Consider the following 24321-nt stretch of genomic DNA (forward strand, 5'->3'; position numbering starts at 1 on the left):
ATATTGCATAAGTTTGCATTATTGAAAAGATGGCAAATTGCAAATCGATCGAGTATCGAGGGACCGAAGGTAGATTCAGAGTTGCTGGCTCTTGCTAGCCTATAACTGCTTCTCTATTGTATGTTATAGCATGTATATAATAGCATATCTGCCGTTATCGAGGGCAGCCCTTAAAGTTCCACGAGATGTCAGAAAAAGAAAAGGGAAGGGAGAGTGCATGGGTCCATCGTAAAAATATTTTTTAGAAGCTTGGCTGGGCGAGGCGAGGCACGCAACCACGTGGTTAGCGAGTAATGCTATATTTGCTGGAGGGATATATAGAGAATATGAGGGAAAATTTAACAGGAAGGAAACTAGGCTGGGATAGCGAGAAGGGAGAAGTTTCCTTAAGCGTGGGCGTAGTTGGTTTCACATTCTACCAAGTTATTCTCCGCAGGCTTCCCTTCGCAAAATTGCGTCGCCGTAATAGAGAGAGGGGACTACCACCCCAGCCACCTCTACAACTAGGAATCCTGATCCAAGATCCTCCGTCGTTTTACGGGCCGAATCGCGCTTTATTCCCGTTGCTCTCTCGACTTATCGACTTCCAACATCGACACTATCGTCCTTCCTCGCTATCACTCTATATATCTATATATAGTCTTTTAGTTTTATTCTTGGCCACCAAATATATTTAGAGTACTCTATAAATTTCTTCTTGCTCGAAATAATAAACTCTACGAAAAGTATCGTTCATGTTCGTTTATTAGCATTTTCTTTCAATCAATCTAGGAATAAGGTAAAAAGAAAACATGTGACACGAGAATTATAATTGCATTTGTTATAATATAGCGAAAAGGAATTATGTAGCAAGCCTGACACGAAATTTTCCTTTTTTGCAAGAGGAATCGAGGTTTATTCTCGTATATAAAGTTTGTTTTGTGTCGTGCACGAGAGAAACCTGGAATCCTTGTATAGTTTTTTCTTCCGTCCGTAAAAAATAAACTGTGCGAACAAATATGAAAGTAGCAAACGGTTTAAATATTCAGACACCCATCGCCATCTGCTTCTAATCTACGTGAAAACTGTTGGAAAAACATGACAGGAGAAATCTTTGCCTGTGCAAAAGTGAAATAAGAAACATGATAAATCGTGAATTGCCGTCTCTTATCTCTCTACATTTTTATTATTATTCGCGTGAAAAATGTCGAGTATAATCAAATGGGTCGATCTTCGCCCGGGACATCGTGCATATTTCCGTTGGGGGAAAAATCGCCTACAGTTTCCTCCTTCCATTTTCATTTTATTCCCAGCGTCAGAACTGAGAGGCCGAGTCGCCGAGCTTCATAGGTGAAAAACCGTGGAAAACTTTATATTTCGTAGCTAGCGTGAATTCCTATCGCGAAAACTCCGCGGAGATTCCTTCAAGAAATCTCTCCGTTATCAGTCAGCCGTCAAGACGCTCCGCAGATTTTTCTGCAAAAATCTCTTTATAGCTGAATAAAGAATACCTCGTTTTTTCTCTTTGTCAAGCTTTATACAGTCGCTTTTAATTTTCGTTCACTCGATAAATTTACTTTCCAATAATATAGCATGTGTACATATATATTTATATATGTGTAGCAATTTATCAGTGTGTCCCAATTTTTTAAGAATCGACTTGGCAAGAGTCCTGAGGGGTGCTCTCCGCGCGGGGTATAATCGTATAATGGTTATGGGAAATATAAATGAGAGATTAAGGAGGGGGAAGAGGATCGTGCGTGAGGTTAATAGCGGAGTAAGTGTGTTCTTGTCCCCCGCAAGCTCCATCCCTCCCCTATCCCTGAGGAATCAGTAAGGCGATAATAGAATGTAGCCTGGACCGATCCATCAAATCGGCTTTCGCGTTTGGCCGCCATTTTTTGCTACTTAGCGAGGCATTCGCGGTGGACCATACGCTAATGAAAAGAAATGTAACAATGCCTCGACTAGAGCAGCGAGAGATGCAAAAGCAAAAGCCACCAGGTATGCAACACTCGCTCGAATATAAATTGAGAAAAACTTTCAGTTCTATATATACCTATAGCTTTTATGTTCCAGGGAGAAAGAAGGAGATCTAGTGTTTTGCAATTATAGTGAACATCCCTAATTGAAAAATTCTACATTCTTAAGAAAGGTCATCTTTATGTCCTCCAAGCTTTATACTTTATTATGTATCCACCTTAATTCCTACATACAGCCGATTTCTTATTTAAATGACTCAACTTGATGATCCTATGTAGCTCGGGAAAAATAAGCAATTTAAACTTTTTATCGCAGATTTTTGTGAATTTTGCAAGAAACTTGGATATAGTTCGGAATCTTCCTTGCTATTCTGGATCATACTTACAAGTTGTAATAAACAAGAGTGGTCTATATTAATAATGTGATAAATTTATCGTGCTCTTTATTACCATCGTGATTTTCCTTTCGTTTTACTACCTCACGAATGGAATTTAATTCGCAATAAAATTTTATTATGCAGTGAGTGGATATTTTTTTGGATTTGCGTGTAATTGAAGGAAACTATAGAGTTTCTTGTGTTGATTGGATGGACTGTATCGATCCAGTTGCGAGACTGCAAAGCCAAGAACGACGTTTTCTTTATGGAGCCTTCGCAGTTGACGAGAACTCATGGAGACAGATGGGTTGCGCGTGCCGTCTGTGAGTACAAGCCACCCAATATCAAACTCACTTAAACACACTATTCCCATTTTCATTCTTTTTTCCTTCGAACAATCTAAAGCCATGCAAGCTTGGACTAAAAAATAACTCCCTTCTATTCGAATGTTTCTCTTCCCGTCTATTCAACCAGTAATCACGTGCACGCCCTCAAAACCACCTTGTTAAAACCACATAACCTATATGTCTCTGAGTTAAGACTAAGGACACGCTTTTATTGTTCGATTTTATAGTTTTGCAAACTTCGATTCAACTTGAAATTTTAATTGCTCAGAAGTTTCATGGATTTTAATAAGTTTTATAGCTTCATAAATTTTGATTAGACTCGTAAGTTCATTAAGTTTGGTAGTTTTCCATAAATTCTCAAGAAGAGACTTATATATAGTTGTATAAAGTTTGATTAATTCTATTCATTCGTACTAATTGCCAGTGCATAGAGAATCCTTTATACATATAGTTTCGACTGTAGAGGCTGATTTCGCCATTATTCAGGCTGCGCGGAAACTGCTCCTCTTATACCTATATATTATATATACATATATATATATATATACCTGCACTTTTTGCATCGTCTCTCGTTTACTCGGGCAGCTTTTCGGATTGATCGTTATGCAGACGACACGACTCTGTACATTTCTTGCGTACTCACGTCTCATAAATTTATATTATACGTTCCGCTGGATTTCAGAAACCCGTGCGAAACGTTTCAGTGCTAGACAGCGATCTTATCCTTATCTGTCGTAATTTTCACACGCGTCTCGGAATAAGAGTTTTGCGCGCTCATTTCACAATCGTTGCGATACGTGGCAAATTTTCCAAAACTATATAAAGTTCGACGAGAAAAAATAAATCGTTGCAATAATCATCGACGATAATATTTAACGAACAACAAATCAATTCATTTTAATAATTTCTTAGAGAGTTTCTTTAAAAAAGAAATAAAAAAAAAAAAAAAAAAATTGGACGGATAATGCAAGGTGCAAGATTGTACCGAGAAGAAATATATAATATATATATAGGTATACCTATATATATGTGGTTGAGAAATTGAAATTTTTGAAATCACGCGCAGACGTATATATATATATATACAGGTGTCGCGACAAAGAAGCTTAAATCGGTGTAGAAAATTCCGAGATTTGAGAGGTAAGAGCGCGTAGGTGCTGCGTCATCGTAGCTTTATCGTCGTGGCGTCACCATCGTCGCAGCGCGAAAAGCTCGGCTATAAAACGTTTCGCAGAATCGCGCCAAGGAAGGAGAAAAAAATAATGGCTCTTGAGCAACTACCCGTGCGAAACGGCGTATACCTCGTCGAAGCTGGAGTGCCTATTATTCCGCTTGAGCTTCGCTTTGGCTTTTCACGATGAAACAGAAAAGAACCACCGCTTGCATTTTTTTATCCCGCTTCTTTTCAATCCCCCCAAATCTTTTAAATTTTTATTTCTTAAATGTTATAATACTTGCACCTTAAAAAAAATCATTTATACCGTTGAAAATACGGTAATTCGTGAAGAGAGTCAAAGATTAATTGTTTATCCTAACAGAAAATGGAGTTCTATTCATTCGAATGGTAGAAAAGATAGCGTTGATCAAGTTCTATTTCAATGGGAGAGAAATAAAGTCTCGTGGAAGCGTTTGAACATGTTTCTGGAAGGTCTCGCCATTTCCTGTTACGATCTATGGGTACCCAGGGACTCGACTGACTCTGCCAAACGTATCTTCTCTGACGTGGCCTATTTCTTTTTTTTTTTTTTTTTGACGAGGCGGGGGGGGGAGCACAGGAGGGAGAGGCAAGCGAGGATATCGACGCACGCTCTTATCGGACCCAAGGAAAGATACACTACGGCCAAAATTGGTATTGCCAAACAAAAAGTCGGCCGAGGTAGATAAAATTTGCTCTCCCCAACCGGATCCTATAAGGAAAAGAAGAATCCGTTCGACGGCTTATCAAGATCCAATCCTCGCGCAACTAGATCGCGAACGAGCTATAATGCCTATATTCTTGGGATTGCCTCTGTCCACTCGATTGCCAAATCTCCTTAGCATCTACTTGAATTTTTTCTCTTACTTCTTTTCTCTTCTCAAACATCCTTGATTATCACCCTTTTTTATTCTAACACTGATGATCGATTTATCCCTTACAGAGATATATAAAATATATAATTACAATTATATTTTTTTGTTATACCTTCAAGAAAGAAAACTTGTATGTGAATATAATATTTCGGACAATCAACGTGTATCTTTAATTTTATTTAACATATTCTTCCATGGGGGAAACCTTCTCTGTATATGTCGAATAACTTGGTTGATTGTCATGCTTTTATTTAAAAACTTTTTCTAAATTTCGAGGAGATTTTTATCTGCATTTTGCGATAAAATTGTACAGAGTGTATCATGGATTGTTATAAGAGTACGTAGGATGTCCAAGTGGAATCCCCATGGGGCTTGTCCTACCGTGATCACAAATCGCTTCTTCCTTTCCACCTTGGCTGACAAGTCTAATGGTTAATGGATCAACTTTGCCCTCCGAGATACCTTGAATCGTGTCTCAACTGGACAACCTTAAAAGCTTTCCCACGAATTGATGATTACCCCTGATATTATACGACAAGAATGTCAAAAAAATCTCATATTTCACCGAGCTAACATAATTTATTTTTCCTTCTGCTGAAAACTCCGTTCCTTTTAACATCGAAATGATATTGGTCCGTTGATGAAATATCAAATTTCCTCGGCTTTAGATTTTAGTTGACAAGAGGAGTGTTATATGCATAATCCGTTAAAATAATCGTTTTTGTTCGTCCAGTGAATTTTTGAGGCAGTTTGCACGCACAGGGGAGTCCTTTATTTTGAGTGGCCTTAAGTCACGTTCAACCATAGGGACAAGCAACGCGATGACTCCAAGTAGGTAGTCTCCGGAGGTCCGTTGGCAAAAATACCAACCCCTTTTTGCGCATCCCTCCAAGAATTTACCCCATATAACTATCACGCAAATGCTCGCTTCACCTGGCTCTGAAATTGCACTATTTCCAGCTTGAAATTTCTTTTTTTCTCCCTCCTTTTTTCTTCCAGCATAGTCCAGTAGAATATTCCTTAAAAAATTTGCAAATACACCACTGAGCAAAAACAAAAACGATTATAAATTCGGATTAAATTGATTTCGTGAAACTTTTAATGGACGAGAGACAGATCGGTATTTGATTAAATTTTGATGAGTTTGTGTACGAGATCGATATATGCAAATATTAAGTATCGGTGAGCTTGATTGAGCATTGCGATTGCGTGTTGAAGACAAAATTAAATGAGCAAACGATTTGCGCAAATTATACAAGGGAATTATATCGGATCTTGGGAGAAAAAAATGGAACGTTAAACCCTATCGTTCGTTTCACTCGGTGGTGGAACGACACCATTCCCGGCTTGAAATTGCTTTTTTTCGCCTATCTCGCGTGAGTTCAAATGATCCCGAACAGATTGGACATAGCTCCATTGAGATCATGCCAAAATAAGTCGAGTATTAAAAAAAAAACTGATCCATTTTACAGAATTTACGAATAAATTTTCTATCGATTTGTCGTAATTGTCGCTAAAAGCTTCCTGAATTTGAAGAATGGCCAAGAGACATCGCGAGTTTATCACTGAGAGATTAAAAACATTTTTGACGAAGGAGAGAAAAATTGCTGTGATATAGGTATATATAAAGAGAGAGTTTTTGTGTGTTTCTCTGTACGTATAACGTGGAACTAACGTTCGAATTGTGTATTTATAAATTTGATAGCCTTATCAATGTTGATTCTAATTATCATTACATTTTCCCTTGACTAATGAAAACCACTTGGTTTAATGGCAAATTAAAAAAAAATATAAAATACTCGAGTGTTCGAGTGGAGTAACACAGAGTCAGCTAGCACGCTCCACCTTTAGAGATATGCCTTGCCTACTCCAGTTCTCTTACGTAATAATATCCGGGGTCCTAATACGCGCTAGTGTTTTTCTGGTGAAAATAAAAAAGACGTGCTTGTTCCGAGGTGGGGTAGTCCGTAGTATTAAAGGTCGCACTGTGACTTCCAAAGTGGATAATAAAAGTTGCAGAAGTCTATGGAAAAAGCAGAGGGGAATGAAGGGGGAAAGGAAGAAGCAAATAGAGCCCGAGGCAAGGAAAATGTCAATAAATCATATAAGAAAGGTTTTTGTTTTTTCAGCAGTATTTTTCTTGGGAAAAGACAAAGCTTTCCCTGGCAATTACCTCTTTCCTTCTTTCCTCTTCTCAATTGCTCGTAATAAACGTGCTTTTAAATGATTTCTTGTCGCTCGCGCATTTCAGTAAAAACAAATATGGAAGAATGGCAATGTAGCTCGAGGCCTTTTCCGCATCTTGAATGAGAGCGTTGCTTCAGTTTTAAATTTTGTAGAATTATATGCAAACAGATAGGAGACACGAGAGCATGACGCAACCTACGTCGCTTCTAATGTTTTTCCTGAAATATAATTTCGCAACAAATCAGCACACTGCGTGGTCCCATATGCGCTGGTCCTGAACGACCAGAGGGACCAGAATCGTTGTTGGCCACACGGGGCAGCAGTCAGAAATTTAAAATATAAGCTGGGAAAAATGCAGCCTCTCTGGAGAAGAATGTTCAGCTTTGTCCAGACCAGACAACCACAGAACTATGCATCAAAAATATAGCAAAGACTTATTTTTACTCGCCATGCATATACTACACCCTAGCTGCTTCTGCTCCTCCTACAAACTCAATCAGTATTCCTCATTTTACTCTTTTGAATTCACCTAAAGAGCCAAGCTTGATAAATCGCTAGATTCTTCCATATCGATTTTTAGCAGGAAAGGAGGGGATCTCGTAGCTTTTCGGCACATCTCGCGCACTGTACTTTGCAATTTTCATGATAAATCTCCGTTTCTGCGAGATAAATTGCCACTCGACGATTCACCCGTTAAGCTCCACGGGGATCGCATACACGACTGGTCTGTCCTACCGCTCTACAACAAATCGGCGGACGGTGTATTGTTCCAGAGGCAAATCTCCACCGAAGAATACAGAACGGCTTCGTCCAGTGAGATTGTACGAAAATAAGAGATTGACCAAATATTAACGTATAGGAAATGCCACAAGAATTACTTACCGCTGTGTTGGCTCGCTCTCTCTCTCTCTCTCTCTCTCTCTCTCTCTCTCTCCCCCTCTCACCACGATGATGCACCACCTTGTTCATTGAAAGTGGAAAAAAGATGAACGTTGTTAATAAAAAAATACAAGTCCAATTGTGTTTCAAAAAAATTACAATAAGCTAAAAATTGGCGAATAAATATAGCAAGATACAAGAAAGAAGTATAATGATGCAAAGTAACAAGGGATAAGTTGTGATCGAATCAAGGTAAATAACGTTTTTCATTTTCGGAAGATCTTTATGAAAATTTGGGTAAAATTAATGGAGGATGAGGGAAATGATGAATAGAAGGATGTACTCTAGAAGAGGACGGCACTAGCCAGTTGTGGTTCGTAACGGTTAAGTTGAGAGGCCAGCATCCCCGTAAGAGATCGTGCTTTACGAGACTGTTTTCATAAGCGGGAGACGACGATATAATTTTCGTGTCCGTTCCCGTGGGAGCCGAGAGGAGAGGAGGTCGTGTTGATATCGACCGGGACTCCGCCCTTTTCACTCTTCTCTCTCTCTCTCTCTCTCTCTCTCTCTCTCTCTCTCTCTCTCTCTCTCCATTTATGTTTCACCATAATGGTAAAGACAATACTCGAAAACCTGTCGAAATATTGTCGCACATTATACAAGCGCATTTGCCGGAGAATTCAAGAACTATGTCAAATGTTATTCCTACTTGATATGCTAAAGGAAGAAAATAAATTGCCAAAATTGAAAAAGATTCAGCAGCGTCTTTTTCCATCTCTCGTCACATTTCAATATCTCCAGCACGCGATAAGATGTATCCCGTGGCGCGAGAAAAATAATAAACTTGTTCGGGAAACGACAAAAGACTCGACGCTCTTTCGAATTTATTTATAAATATACATATATATATATATATATATATATGTTCTATAGGTTATTCACACGTGAACTTTTGAAGGTAAATAAAGCTAGAATTACAGTTTTATAAAAAGAGAGGAGATAAGGGTTGATTTTGGTACGATTATAGCAGAGAAGCTTGGTGGAACGTGATTTTTTCAATGGAAAGGGTAGGTTGAGGGATCAACAGGCTTTGGCTTGGATCATCCCTTAAATGGATGCTCGGCGTTCGAGCCGAAGAATTCGTCTCGTGGGAGAGGCGATTGGTATAATGAGGAATTCAATGGAGGAAATTAGAGGAGTTCGATTTCGGTGGGATCGATTTTGAAAAATCGAATGAGGTCGGTGGGGGAGGGGGAAGTGGTAGTGAAGTATTGTCGGGCTTCAAGGGTTGATGCGAATGGAGGAGATGGAAGAAGCTCTCGGGGGTGTACTTTGAAGAAGGGGGAGGGGGGAAGGAAGGAAGGAAGGAAGGAAGGAAAGAAGGGGTAGAGCAATGGAGGGATGGGGAGGGAGTGGAGTATTCTAAGGCTCGCGCGTTGAATCGAGGGTGTAGCGTGGTAAGCGTGGGAGGTGGAGGTGGTAGCGTATTGTCGGATGTCCTGCTGATCGATAACCTAACCTATTAACCCAGTAGCTGAGCGCGCATGCGCTGCTCACGCGTAGGCGTCACGAGTAAACCCGTGACGTCACGGGTCTCCCGGCAGTATCGATTGAAAAATCCGGGATATGTCCCAGGATGTCGCCGACTGTTCCTCGGCAATGTCCGCCTATCTTCGGATTCCCTCGGATCAACCAGATTCTCCTCGTGAGGAGACCAATCAATCTTTTTTCAGTTCCTTCTCTCTCTCTCTCTCACACACACACACACACACACCTAAATAAATGTCCTCTTTTCAATTCGACTCGCCATTCATTTTCTTTACCCTTTTCTCATTAGACTCTCCATCAGATCCTATTACTTATCGTTATCGAGCGAGTATTGCTGCAGGATTTTTATAGAAGAGCATTTTTCTTTAATAATTGCATTTTTTTGTACATTCTATTATATTTATATACATATATATATATATATATATATATATATATATATACACATATATTGGCATTGGAAATAAAGCGATATGTAAGCTTTTGAATATTATATTAGTACGGTGTGTGCTGTTTCGAAAACAATATTAATTACTAGATAACGCGCGTTGTTTGTGCTTCGGTCCATCAGCGAGAAATGGCTTAACCAATCTCGCTTGAACATAAAATACGTCATTCCGTTACTCGTTCTGTTTTCCTCTAATAGCCGTTGAACGGCGCAACTCCAATTTCGCTCGGTAAATTTACTCGAGCACGCGGGGGCTTTCGAGAAATACACTGCTGCAGCTTTCTGTCAAAGCTCGGAGAATCCTCTTTCGTATGATTCTTGGGGAATATACTATATATATATATAGCTAGTCGATAACGTACTACGCAGCACGTATATAAACATCTTTCGCTTGGCAGAAATGCACGAAGCATCGAAATCCCTCGTGGTTAGCCACTTATTTACTCTGTATATGATGTTTCATTTAATACGCTCGTAAAGAAACCAAATCCAATTTTGCCAGGGACCCATTAGAAGAAATATCAACGCTCTTAAATTACCTCGTTTCGGTCATATATAAATACATACATTTATAGTATGTATAATGCTGTACGATAGAATTTCTGATCAACTTAATAAAAAGTAAAAGATATATGTGTAGTAGAGTTTTTTGAAGAATTAAAATTCAATAGCCATGATGGAAAGTTGTTGAGAGAGACCCTTCGTGCAATCGATTGTCTCTGTCCTTTGCCACGAGACACCATGAATTATGTATGATCAGCCAGTAAACTCCATGACTTGTTTTCGTATGCGATACTGATCCGTTGTTTATGGGCTCTCATATAATTATCGTATAGGAAAGTAACGCAGCACTTTTATTGGTGACGCAATAAGCAACTTGCACTTTGGTTGCTCCGCCTATGTGTATATATATATATATATATATACGCGGCGAGTAATTTCATCAACAACCATCGAGCTACAGTCGTGGAACCGTTGTTGAGAGGTTCGAATATCATGGGGTCTTTCTATATGTATAGAAGGTTCGTTAAACCACCATGGATAAGCTTTCCTGATCTCGAGGTCCCCAATATATATAAACGGGATGATCCATTAATGGAAATTATATCGACCATCTCTCTTAAGAAAACTGTGTGTGCGTGTGTTCTGAATCCATGCCCATGTCATCTATACAATGTCCAACAGAGTTCAAAGCTAATTCCAGTGGAAATCCCAAGAATGTTCCGCTCTTTAGTTGCAGCAGCCTTGAGCTTTCGACCGGAAGTAGAGATTGCTCTACGGTCATTCGGCACTGTTACGTTTTATCTAGACCAGAATAATAAGAGGGAATTTCTCTGATGAAATTTAAGCGCGCACGGCCGCCTCAAACGCACTTATTGTTCTTATTGTCTCATTATCTTATCATATTTTAACGAGCCCGTGGACTCGATTTAACGACCATCGCAATCATAGAAACAAATGCACCGTAATAGCAGCGAGTGTATTTTCGGACGATTGAAATGGTTCGAGGAGTCTCCTGGATGCATGGGCTGCATGTTACACGTCACGTTGAATCTTTCAGATTTTGCAGGTGAACGATTGTGCTGTTAAAAACGGGATTGCTATTCGTGTTTGCATGGACGCTAGGAATTTCCGTGTATCGTTTCTCACGAGTGCTGGAATCGGTGAATTTATTTGGAGACTGCGTAAGTACGACGTGGGCACGCTTGGCTAATTAATTCAATTAAATGGTAATGGAAATGTATGTCGGCGAGGGTGACCACATTGCGGCCATAGACTGGTAATTTTGCATGCTTGAACGTGCGTGCACTATGCCGCGAGAATGCACACACTCGGTAATAATTACTATAACACGCGAGAATCGGGATTGCGCGGAAGAGCTCGCTGATTCGCTAATTCTGCGTGTTTAATGGCACGTATACTTGCCTGCCCCCTGCTCTCCTCCTCCATATACCCCATAAAACTCCCCGATGTGATCATTATTCTCAGATCCCATTAAAAATAACATTGCTATCCCGAGGCAATTCTATCGATCGGAATTATAACCAAACTCTCTCTCTCTCTCTCTCTCTGTATATATATATATATATATATGTATAACGATCTATCCAAGGAAATTTTAATATTCCAGCTCGAAATAAGACAAGGAAGAATTTATCCGTGGAAATTGAAACTACGGTTGATCCAAGTAGAGGAAATTTCACTGTAACCGGGAGCTAATGAGTTACGAAGCTTTTTGGTCATCGCCAGGGGGATCTCTATTATCATCCGCGTCCATCCCGAACGAAATTAATTTCCCAGCAATTTCCACGTAACGCGCGTTGGGTCAACCTGTGAAAAGCCAAATTTAACGCAAAGTTTGTCTGGAAAATATATGTGTATATTTTATACACGTATATATATATATATATATATATATATAGGAGAGAGCGAGGATGAATTTTTGTGGAAAAAATTTGGTTAGGGTGGGGAGCAGGCAGAGTGCAATTTCAAGTGGGCGATGAAAGTTATGGGGTCACGTTTCTCGGCGAGCGCGTTGCGGGGAAAAACATAACGGTAGGGCAATAATAGAAACGGTTTACGACGCGAGTGGAGATATTTCGGTGGCGCGCAGGCAGAGCCGCAGAAAAGGCAAGGGCGAGCAGAGATGATTCGTCATTGGCCTTGCTAACCGATATAGCTGTGCCTTTTGCCACACGCGATTCGGCTAACATGGACTGTCGCAACACTTCCAAGTGCAATAACGCAGCGCCGGCAGCGACGTTTCGGAGCTGCCAAAGCGCACGGACCGCGCACTCTAGGAAGCTGCCTAGTGCCCGAGTGCCGCTTGCCACTCGGCTCGACGACGTGTCGGCTCACCGGCCACGCACGCCACGCAACCCACAGGCCACAGCGCGCGGACAGCTTCTCTACACTGACGTAACGATCCCCGAGTATATTTTCGAACGGTCCGCGTAATGCGATGAGATCCGTTGTAAACACCGCTGCCACACGCTTTTCTGGGAGGGAGAGCTCGTCGCGCTTCTAATTTATTAACCTTCGCTGCGATTTTTCCTTGGCATCCTCTTTGCTATATACATACCGTTTCGAACATTCGGAGCTAATAAGCTCTCTTCAAGGTCTCATGGTCATTGTCGAATGGACTGTATAGTCTTTGTTACTTTTCAAAAAACGGTCCTCGCAATGCACAACAATTACATTCCTCGCGGAGCCAAACTATAATTATTTGTCAATCTTCGATGCGATATCTTGCTATGGCAATCAAAATGTCCAGTGCTAAACTGTTTGGAAGAACCAAAGCTTAGTCTTTCAAGGTCTCAGAGACATTTCTGAATGGGCTATGTTTCTGCGAAACTGGAACGAGAGGACCGAGCTTCATATAGAAACCCTTTTGATCGTGGCTCCCCATCTAGCAAGGACTTTACTCTTTTCATCTCGAAAAACCGGGACTCTTCAGTTCTTCCATTCAGCGTCTGCTAATTAACGTCATCTGGACGTGTCAGACTTGTTTCACGAGTAAGTACTTCCGTACATTTGTCGCCACGAAGAAACAGTCAAATCGCGAATTTCGCGCTTTCAGCCGGACCTCTTAACGACGCTCTCCCTCAAAGAGACGTCTGAATTTTAATAATTCACCCCGACAAATTGGCCAAAGCAGTAAAACATGAATCTTCAACGATAACTTTTAAAAGGAATCTGCTGGAAAGTGCTAAAATTTGTATGCAGCTCGTCCTTAATTCCTGTATTATTTTTGGAAGTAATAAGAATTGAAGTTAATTATTACTATTTTCTTTCTTAAAAAAAAAATATTTTTAAATCTTCTCGAATGTCGGGATGTAGTACGAGCTGTATCGTTTGAATTTGTTTATTCGGAGTAAATGGATAGAGATTGAAGAAATTTAAGAGATTAGGAAAGAGTCTGTTTTAGTGAGTCGTCTAGGCATTGTCAACGCGACAAGTCTAGGGAATCTGAATAATTTATTCGGACAAATGGATCGTGCTATGAAGACGAATGTCGGAGCGTCGCAATCACTTTTTCGTCCGTCAGCTGTTATTCCGAGGACAGTGGTTGTATGTACCATTATATAAGCAATCAGCATCTTCTTCTTTGCAGTCCCTGCACCCTTTTCGCCCTTTTCACCTTCTCCACACAACGAGACGTTTTTTCTTACTGTCCTGAAAATCCGCAGAAAATCGCGAGCATAAATGTAATTGCCAACAAAGTTACATAAATGGAGCGTCGCGCTTTGTCTCGGCTCTTGGTTTATAATTAAGTGGATTTTAATTAAACGCGCTCGTTTCAGCAGTATGAAAAGAGAGAGAGAGAGAGAGAGAGAGAGAGAGTATATAGAAGATTGCTAGCTGTTGGTAAAAGTTGAGATCAATTTGTGCGACCAATACCAGTTTGAAGCACGTGCTCTCCATGTATACATGTATATATACGCGTATCTCGAGGCAAAGGTGCCAACCGTTACGTAATTAGCAGCTACACGAATACTACAAGAACACGTTGGCCAACCTTCAAAGCCAAACAGCCTTGCAATCTTGGCAATTTCGTTTAATGGCAGAAACATCTCTTTGATCATTTCGATAATAATATTAAATTAAGTAAATCTGCTATATTTTTTGCTCTATTATTAACATTCCAACTATCAACGCATAAACGTATCCTTATCGATAGTCGTTAACGAGAATATTGTAGCAAATCGACATTGTATAATTTATTACGTTCTTCGAGTATCGTGTCGAGCAATAAATGCCTGTAATATATTAGCATATGGAATAAACTGTCGTATATACAGCAATAATTGCTTGGCTTAAAAACATTAATTTGCATATCGCCTTATAGTCGATGAAGACACGAATGATTTCAAAAGAAAATCGTATAGGAATGCAAAAAGAGAGGGGAGAAAGGGGATAGTTAATGGTAGCTAATTTCTGAACGATAGTCGATGAAGCTATTGTAATTGTGTTTAGTATGATCTGCACAGGTCAGAGAATATTAATTCAAAAGACACGCGTGTACGTGTGTGTGTGTCTACTCGATCGCCCAGTCGACCGCAAATCATTATACGCTGATGCGGGATCCACACATGTATATATATATATATACATGGTGCGCCTCGTACCAGTGCCAAGTGAATAGCAAGTAGTCACCAGCAGAGCGCCAAACGTCGTCGGTCGTTCAACTACATTGGGCAAGTCGATCCTATCGACATTTCGACGCTACGAGATTTGCAACAATTTAGACGCTCGTTTTGCAATGCCAAATTGCGAAATCGTCGCGCTTGTGCAACTTTCGTTAGAAAAATTCGACCACTGCTCTGGATGACCTTGGAATATTCTAAAAATCACTGCTAAAAAATCCAGTCCCAATAATGATGTATATTCCCGTTGCTCCAACTTCTTCAACAAGACCAATCAATTAGCTTCGCTTTTTCGCAATATCTTATTGGATTCTCCACAGCCTTAAACTCTGGAATTTCCATTGGAATTTTCTTTTTTCCTCCTTCCTTCGCTGTCTCAGAAACGATCGCTAACATCTCTCGCCTTTATCCTCTCACCGAGGTGCTGTGTAACAACCAAACTCCTTTTTTTAGAATAATTCGAGATTTTAGTGGAACTACCTCTATAAACTGGACGATGCTTGCTTTGATCCACTCTAAAATATTCGTCTTTTCTACAATTTTTCTTTCACCAGAGTCAGTATCTTGGATGAAATCTTTCGGTTTTATGTTCCTCTGTTAAAATTTATAGACGAGTAACCGAAAAGTATTGCTTGTATAGCTTTGGGTCAACACTGTGAAAAGTCTGAGCAAAATTATTCATTTTAAATAATTTAATGCTATACGTATTTAAGAAATAACAAAATAGTAAAAAGAATTTTCGTACAAGGACTCATACATTAATAATGAAGAGAGAGAGAGAGAGAGAGAGAGAGAGAGATGAGTGCACTGTGTGTCGTGCATGCTCGTCAATTTCCAAAAAACACGTTTCGCACATCAGATGATTATATGCACGTTGCCAAAAGAATCCCATTAAAAGTTCTCAATAAATAAATGTCGTCATTACAATAATTTATCAGTCGACTGAATTTCTCTTTCAAGCAAACTTTCGTCGCGGATAGAAAGCTACGGAAAAGCATATATAATTATTAAAATGTATTTTCCTCCGAAAAATTTGGAATCTCATTTGCAAGATTAAAAGCTGAATTGTGGCTTTTTAATTATAACGCAGAAGTGGCGTAAATGCTACGGGCGATTCGAGAAATGCAAATTGGAAAAGTTTCATTATGATTCGAGAGTCTTGGCAGGAGTTTATATCGAATTTTTTTTTCTTTGCTCACCGACTTGCCACTCGCCAGTTATTTGGCTTTGTAATGTAAAACGTTGCATTTTGTAATTCTAAATTCCTGCGAAGTGTTCAAAATCCGCGACGGTGATTGGTCATCCGTGAAAGAGGCAGTTGACATCACCGTTCCACGAAGAGGTTACTCCTTAACAACCCGATTTACTATAAAATACCACCCATTGACAATGCTAAAGACAGATTTTATTACGTAGGAGTACGTTGAAAAATGACCAATCACCATAATTTTCATGGAAATTCGATTAAAGTCATCATTATAAGGGGGAACACTGTTATCAACCATCTATGTAAAATGATAACCTTTACGAATGATAATTGAAGAAAAATTGGCGTTTAACGTTGAGTTTGGAAATTGTTTGCATGTGTGTGTGTGTGTGTGTGTGCGAGGGGCAAACTGTAGTCTGGCCGATTTATGGTTTTCGGTAGAAAAGTAACCTTTAACGGTCGTAATAACCATGTTCCGCTAAATATCGTACAAAGGAAATGACCCAAGCGCGTTACCGTTAAAAACACATTGAAATAATCATCACTGACAGACGATTACCCCCTGTGTCGCACCAGCGTGAGAAAGATGCTCGGTTTTAGTTTACCAAAGCAATTAGGAACAGCTTCTTCACCTTAGGATTTCATAACAAAAATTCTGTGTCTCGAGAAAACCGGATTTTCTTACGTTTTAAAGTGAATTCGTGCTCGGCTAACCTTCGCCCCCCCCCCCCCCCTCCCTCCTCACGATGGCTCAACCAAATTTCCTTCACACGACTCTATGGAAAAAACAAAATAATTTCTAATTTATACGAATTGCACCAATTTTTGACCTTGCAATACCCACAGAGCCTCCACTTGCAAAACTTTCAATTTTATTGAAAAAATTGAATCTATGATTTTGTAATTTAAACAGAAAATTGTCTGAGCTATATATAGATATTTTATAGAAGGTATTTAGAGTTATCGTGTTATGCGGATCATGTTAAATACTATACGTGTACGGTTGATCTAAATTAGGATTTTACGCAAGGCGTTAAGCAATCGCACTTTTAAAGTGGATATTTCCGTAAAGCTACTTATTAGAAATATCAATAATTATGGCAGAGTGCAAAATGGATTTTCGGCGTAATATTTGACGAAGAGTCGAGAACTCGAGCGTAGCGGTGAGAAAGTTGAAAATTGTTATAGTCAATAAGTGGAGAGGAATTGATTCGGGATATCGCGTAGCTGCAGGCTGCATCGTGTTGTGGAAGGAGAGTGAGAGGGGATGGGGGTAAGGTAAACCGATTGTCGTCGCAACCGCAAGGTGTTACGTTTTCATTGGGTTAACTGCTGCGCGCCATCCTTGGAAGAAGATGCAGGCAAACGGGAGCCTTGACACCGTGTTGACAGAACAGAACTCGTTTGAAAGAGAAGACGCGTCAAAGGCCACGCCACGTATTTCCCTGTCACTCCCCATCCCCCTTCTCTTCTTCTCGACCTGGCTCACCTGTTCAGGAGGCATCGTACGTGACGCGTATGTAGGAGAAGCAAATGTGGTCGACCCGCAGATAAAAATCAATCGACTTGCAAAACAGTGAAAATTAATTGTTACCTTGAAAAACCTTGGAGGAGGGAGACAAATGTTTAAACAATCTCTCTGCATAAGCGTAAATAAATTTTTCAAAATTAGCGAAAGATATTGTAGAGTTGGTAGAATAATTATTCCATAGCCCTTTTACTTTCTCATTCAGAGCACGACTAAATAATCTCAAACATCTCCAGGATGAAAATTTGAACAGAAGAGAAGTGGAATATACTCCGTAGCAGGTATGAAACAAAATGAAATCCATTTTATATTCGTAACTCGAAGGACGCTCCCCACGGAATATTATTAAGCCACCTTGATTCGAGAGACTCTCGTCAGGGTTTTGTACAATTTTGATAAAGCACTTTTACATCGACAAACTAATAATAAGTATACGGTACACAGCGTTGTAACGAAGCTATAACCAATAAAAGCAGAATTTCCCTTTGTGCAAAATAATTCCACGTTAAAATGCATCGTTAATTATGGGATCGTTTAATTGAACGTAACGACCACTTATTCAACGCAGTTTCCTGGATGAACTTAACGGATAGCATTTATACCTGTGATAATCCGTAAACGATTGTATCTCATTTACACGGAATTTCGTTAGAAAAAAGATGAGCATTTTTTACATAAATTATTAATATTATTTGACGTAGAAAAACCGGGCAGTAGACATATATTAGTATACGTTCGAAACCTACAGAAATTATTCGTGGATGGTGTAGCCGTGAGCCGTAGACGAGCGCAAAGTAGCAAATGAAATTCACGTTACGTAACAGCTGGCATAACAGTCTCATAATACAATTATAATTTGTTTATTATAAACTCTGTGAGTTGGTTACTATTACCATGTTATTAATGGACTAACAATATATATATATATATATATATATATATATGTGTGTGTGTTTTGTGCGCTGTGGCGAGCCTTATCAACGGCTATTCCAACGTAGATATAATATTGATAAGCAATGGTAAATTGAATCAACCTCTCCTCCCCCCATACAATGTTAAGATTACAAACTATATAGTATAAGATTGGCCAAAGAGGAGTATTGTTCTTTTTTTTTTCAAGGATATTATTTAGGTCAGGTGTTTCGTTGTGTTTCAATGTTTTATCGATCGACGGGAGATGTATATAGCGTAGCTGGTTCGGCAGAAGAGTCAACGGGGAAGAGGAGGAATAGTTTGAGGCTAGAATACTGCAAAGCATTGCATAATATCCACTCGGGACCTTCTCTTTTATTTATGTGCGGCATCGTCGTAATTTCAGAGAACCATTGCGATTACTCTTAAGGTCGTTTAGTATTACCAGTGTATCACTTTGGTAACAAATATTTTATTTTAATAAATATTATTATTATATTATTAGTGTAGGACAGCCCGAGCCGCCAGCTAGGATTTTCCCCAAATTTTCACACTTGCATTCAACGACTGTTTGAAATTTTTAATAATTTCTTTAATTTAGTCGTGTAGCAGCGAGTTATTTTATAGCTGCGCAATATGACACATTCATTTGTTATTTATTTTTCCAGCGCAATTTTTTTCGTCAAATGGAACAAGTGGAAAGGAAAAATATTCCAAGTAAGAAGATTATACAAGCATCCTTTTTCACGGAAAATATCACGACGTGCATCGTGCTAGAGCTGTGCTATCTCGATGCAAATGATTTCTTGCTTTATTTATGAGCGTGTGTAAAAACTCGAACCGATGCTGGAATGTCGAATTGTAGGATTATTTATTTATACGACAAAAGGACGATTTATATATATATATATAATACGTATATAATTAAATTATAATTCATTCTTTCCTCGTCCACTCACTCCTTTCACATTGCTCGTTACTAATAATATAAACGTTCTATTATTGCAATATGAATTTATACCAAAAGTTAATTGGATCGCTACGCGTAGTATATCACAGCCCAATGTTATTGTTAGGCATTTAATTATTAAATTTATCCTAATTAGATCTCTGTTGCTTTAATTAGAAGCTTTAAACCAGACAGGTTCTTGGTATCAATTTTACTTGATATTCTTCGGTAAAGATTTTGAGATTAAGAAAAGCACAATAATATTTGTTGCAATTTTCTTCGGGGTTTTTCTTTCTCGAGGTAAATAGAGTTATAAAAAAAGGAGGCAGATCTAACCCACTTAAGTAAAATTCCTTTTTTCCTTACGGTATTTTTATTCAGAGCTGTGTATATAGTAATACTACGAGCTTCCCATTGGTAGAATTTGTTGTGACAGGGATTCAGCGGAGCATAATTAATTTGTGGGCTAAAATAAGCCGATAATTGAAGAGATAAGGACGTATTAGGCTTATCCGTTATACCAGTGCGCATATAGTGCGATAATTGGCTCGTGTCCTAACCTCAATTTTTATTATTGGACAGTTTGTGCCTGGAGGCTGGTCCGTGCATGACTTTACTGCAAATTAACAATAGTGTGTCAAGGCAAGCAGTCTCTTTTTCTTCTCACCTGATGCATTTCAGCTTTAATACAACATTATCAAACGACTGATAAAAATGGTAATGCGCTTGGCAAACCAGCCTCGCAGCAAATAAGGAAGTAGGTCATCTGAAAGAACGAAAAAAAGAAAACACAAACAGGAATAACCATAAACCCTGTAGAAGCAGCGAGAAAAATCATTCGCCAAACTTTTTCGTATACTCGTGCGATGCTTCCTCCCTCTTTTCCTCCATTTATTTGTCCGAAAAAGCTCTCGACGATCGTATCGAAAAGACATTTTGCAGCGCGAGGGATAAAAAGTAAATATTTACGAGCTCGCATCCCACCTGACGCGCTGTAACTTTATTTCTCTGCGCGAGCTTCGCACTAATGAAAAATGTCGCGCTTACTGCGGTTAAACGAAAGAAAAATGTCGAGCATAAACAAGCGCAGTAGCAGCGTTGCTGGGTCGAATCGTCGAAACGAGAGCGGAAACGCATAGCTTAATTACCCTCATCGAGGGGGAGGAATTTCAATGGGAAATCGGTGGAGGAAAATTGTACGATCTAACGATCGCACGACATTTTCTCTCCCTATTGCCAGACGTGCCTTCTAATTAGACTTGGCTCCGAAACTCGATGCAAAAATTCATCCGGAGGAAGAAAATCACTTTGAGTATTTTTGTAAGGGATGAGAAGAGAGGTGAGAGTGGGGGTAGGGGGATATTATCGAAGAGAACGAGCAAGAAAGGAAGTAGGCGTGAATTCGCCCTATCGTTTGGCATGTGATATTGGAAATATTGCGGTAGCAGTTGGGTTTTGGTCGTGGGGAAAAATGGAACGAGCGGAAAAGGCTGAGGGAATAATAGCGTGGTATCTCGCGCGCGCTGTGACGTGGACGATTTAAAAGAGCGGCGGCTCGTTGGCTCCGTTTGCTCTTTCGCAAATATTTGCTGCTCGGTTGCAATGTTGGCGAAGGGGGTGGGGTGGAGGGCCGGTGACGGCCGAGCAGGGAAAAATTTAACCGAGACTCGAGCTCTAATTTGTAACTACGTTCGCTACGTCACCGGAGAGAAAAAGGCTCTCGTGCTGCTTCGAGCTAAACGGAGCATGCAAACACGATCTGCCTCCATCCCTCTCACCCCTCCGCCACCGCTATCTTCTCTCAATCCCACCTCGTCTTCGCTCTTGTTCGTGGATTACGCGAAGAGCACTCGAAATTATTGCCAAGATGCTCTCCAGACTATTTCGCATTAGCCCAACCAGCAATCTCTGCACAACGTTTAATCACTATACCAAAGGATTTACCGTTCTGTATACATCCTCTTATATATATCCCAAAACTCGCATATTTATTTCCGTAGTTCCCCCTGCCTTTGATTCCTTAAAATTAAATCATCTTAATCTGTGAGAGGCAATATTGTTCGGCCGTTATTAATTTTCATAGGTGAGAGGTTTTTCTTAAGACTGCAGCAGGCAGAGCGAAGGAGTGATATATTCCGGGAGCATCCGAGTCGCGCGAGCATTCGAGTGGTTTCCCATCTTGCACCGGAAACTGATACATATCGCAATAAGAAATCACGGCATGTTTCGGGTACGAAGATCGAGCCGGAGTCTCTTTGAAAGGGCAAACATGCACTCCACGTGCGCTTTTCCGCTTATCCCAGCAGGAATTGGATTTCGTTGTGACATGTCCTAGCTAGCGCCGCAGTCCCATTGGAATCGACTGGCATTTTTTTGTTTCTCTCTCCGTACCCCGAGCGAGATTTCTCCCGTCTCTCGTCGCTACTCGCTGCTTTGATATTTTTCAACGACCCGGAGCATTGCCTACCGCGAGACGCGTTCGCTCCGTTTCTATTACACTTGCCAGATTGCTTCCCCGAGCCTGGAAAACCTGCTAAAGAAGCCTTCAAAGAACCCGACGAATGGATCCTGAAAATCTTCATCTTGGAAATGAAATTATTCTTAATATCGTATATGCATGTGTGTGTGTGTGTGTGTGTGTGGTACTTATGATAGGTTATAATCAATAATATCATATATATTATTCTCCCCTTTTTCCTGTTAATTCCTCCTAATATGTTAATATATCTTTGCGAGCAAACCGATCTGTTTGCAATTGCACCTTTCAGAGTTCTGCGTACTATCTTCCGGTACGAATCTATAGAACGAGGTGGATTCTTTTTTCGAACACTCGTCCCTAAGAGTTATCGCGTGGCAAATATGTTTCTATTTCTCCGGCATTCCGCAGCGGGACTTCCGCGAAGACGTAACGGCCGTCTTTAAAGCGTTCTAACGAGTTTGCACTTGGAGCGATAATTGCCAGCTGCGCCTGCAGTCTTACCTCCGCCATTGTTTTCTCATTCCACTAGCTACGACCGAACACTTCGAAAAGCTAAAGGATATAACCAACAGTCGCATGGTCATTGCAAAGCTACGATTTAACATTATACACGAGAAACGAAATAAAAAGGGAAGTGGAAATTAAGCCAATCGCGTAGCGTTGTTACTGTAGCGACATTTGTATTTCACTGCAGTTGTAACTATGAAGAATCGATTGAATTTTAAGAGCTTTCTTTTTAAAATTGCACAACAGTAGCAATTATTCTTGTAACTAAACGAGGTATTTTTTAATTTTTGCTTCTCGTTCGTTAAATTTTCCAGCGTGCTGCAGTGGAAAAGGGCTTACATTCCACGTTCAGGTCTGCATGTCTGTTAACAAGCGTCGGAGTACGTGAATCGTGTTAACGAGCGGCAAAAGTTACAGGTTGCTTTGATCTGGTTTGTTCTATAACGTATATATACATATATAAAGCATGTATACTATATACATAGCTGAGATGTAGAGGAATCTATTTGTCGTTGGTAAACGAATTTTCGATGGTTCGCGATAATGTTTAGGGAGATTTGCAATTTTCTTTGCCGAATAGATCCCCCACTCTCTTTGCTCCTTATTATACTCTCACAGATGATACTTCCGAGCTAGTCCGTGAAACGTCTCGGTTTCGCGAGACGGAGGTAGTTTGAAAGTTCGAAGCTGGAGAGTGGAAATTGGCGCGATAAGTTTAAAGAGAGGGAGAGGACGAGAAAGCAAAGTGGAGCATCACGAGGCGTTTCTAATGAGGGTCGGAGATGCAACGAGGGTGTCATTTGTTACTTTTATCGTCTCGCTCCCCGACACGCTCCCGAAATAATTAGCATTTTAATGTATGTATCTGGTTATCTTTGGGGCTACAACGATTAGTGAATGTAGTTTTGCATGTTAATCTCTGTGGGAAGTTGGACCCCGTCGTCCCGTTGACTACGAATTAGTAAACAAATTCGACACAATTTTTCTCTGATTTAAATAATCGTTTTATTATGCACGGATAACCGTCGTCATTTCCTTTATTGAAAGCCAAGTGAATCTTTCGGCTCGATAGTCTAGCTTATCTCTTCTTGGGTTATTGCTGCTGCTGCACTTAATTTCATTTTGCAAAATCACATTCGACGTTGAAACTAATCTTCATCTAACTGCTAATAAGCTCGTATTAGCTTGCGCATTATACTGATTAGCATAATTAATAATTATTTGGAGAGAAGACGAGTGACAGATATCGTTAGAGAATTATTGATTCTTGTAAAGTGGAAGAATTAAAATTTGGCTGTAGAAACATTTTACCATAAGATTAAATGTCTATTATCATGAAACTCGATGCAGCAACGTGATATCAGCTTGTCCTTTGTTGCTAATAGCATTCATCGACGTAGACTTTTAGAACATTATCCAATTCAACTACCTCCACCAGGAAAATCCATACGTGCATACCCACAGGTTCCAAACTCTCTAAACTCTTCAACCCATTTGCTCTTTCAGAAAACTTTTCTACCATTAATAAACCTGTGGTTATCGCCATTGTTCTACAGTTTTAGCTCAATTAACTCGAATCGATCCTTAATACTATTTACCACGTGTCACTGGTAATTATAAAACACCCATGCAAGTACCTTATTGGGTCCCTCCGAAGAGTTGCTCGATTTTAAAACTCGTGGGCGATCACACGCCTGGGTAAATACGAATATCACGAATTGAAACTGAAGTCTTGTATTAAGAAAGAGGGAAAGAAAAGGAACAAGTGGTCGCGT

At 39.9% G+C, this 24321-nt stretch overlaps 1 long non-coding RNA gene across 1 annotated transcript in view; it reads left to right on the forward strand.

Moving 5' to 3' along the window:
* The first annotated feature begins 2263 nt into the window (after positions 1-2263).
* The window catches only part of LOC136781147 (uncharacterized), a 40844-nt gene continuing 18786 nt past the window's right edge, over positions 2264-24321 (forward strand). The window contains exon 1 of the long non-coding RNA XR_010823873.1: positions 2264-2661. This is a non-coding gene — a long non-coding RNA (uncharacterized lncRNA). The remainder of the gene's footprint in view (positions 2662-24321) is intronic.

The sequence above is a fragment of the Prorops nasuta genome, unplaced genomic scaffold (assembly GCF_024137725.1).
Source record: "Prorops nasuta isolate Cenicafe-Biocafe unplaced genomic scaffold, Cenicafe_Pnas_1.2 PNAS00021, whole genome shotgun sequence".
In the NCBI taxonomy this organism is placed as follows: Eukaryota; Metazoa; Arthropoda; class Insecta; order Hymenoptera; family Bethylidae; genus Prorops; species Prorops nasuta.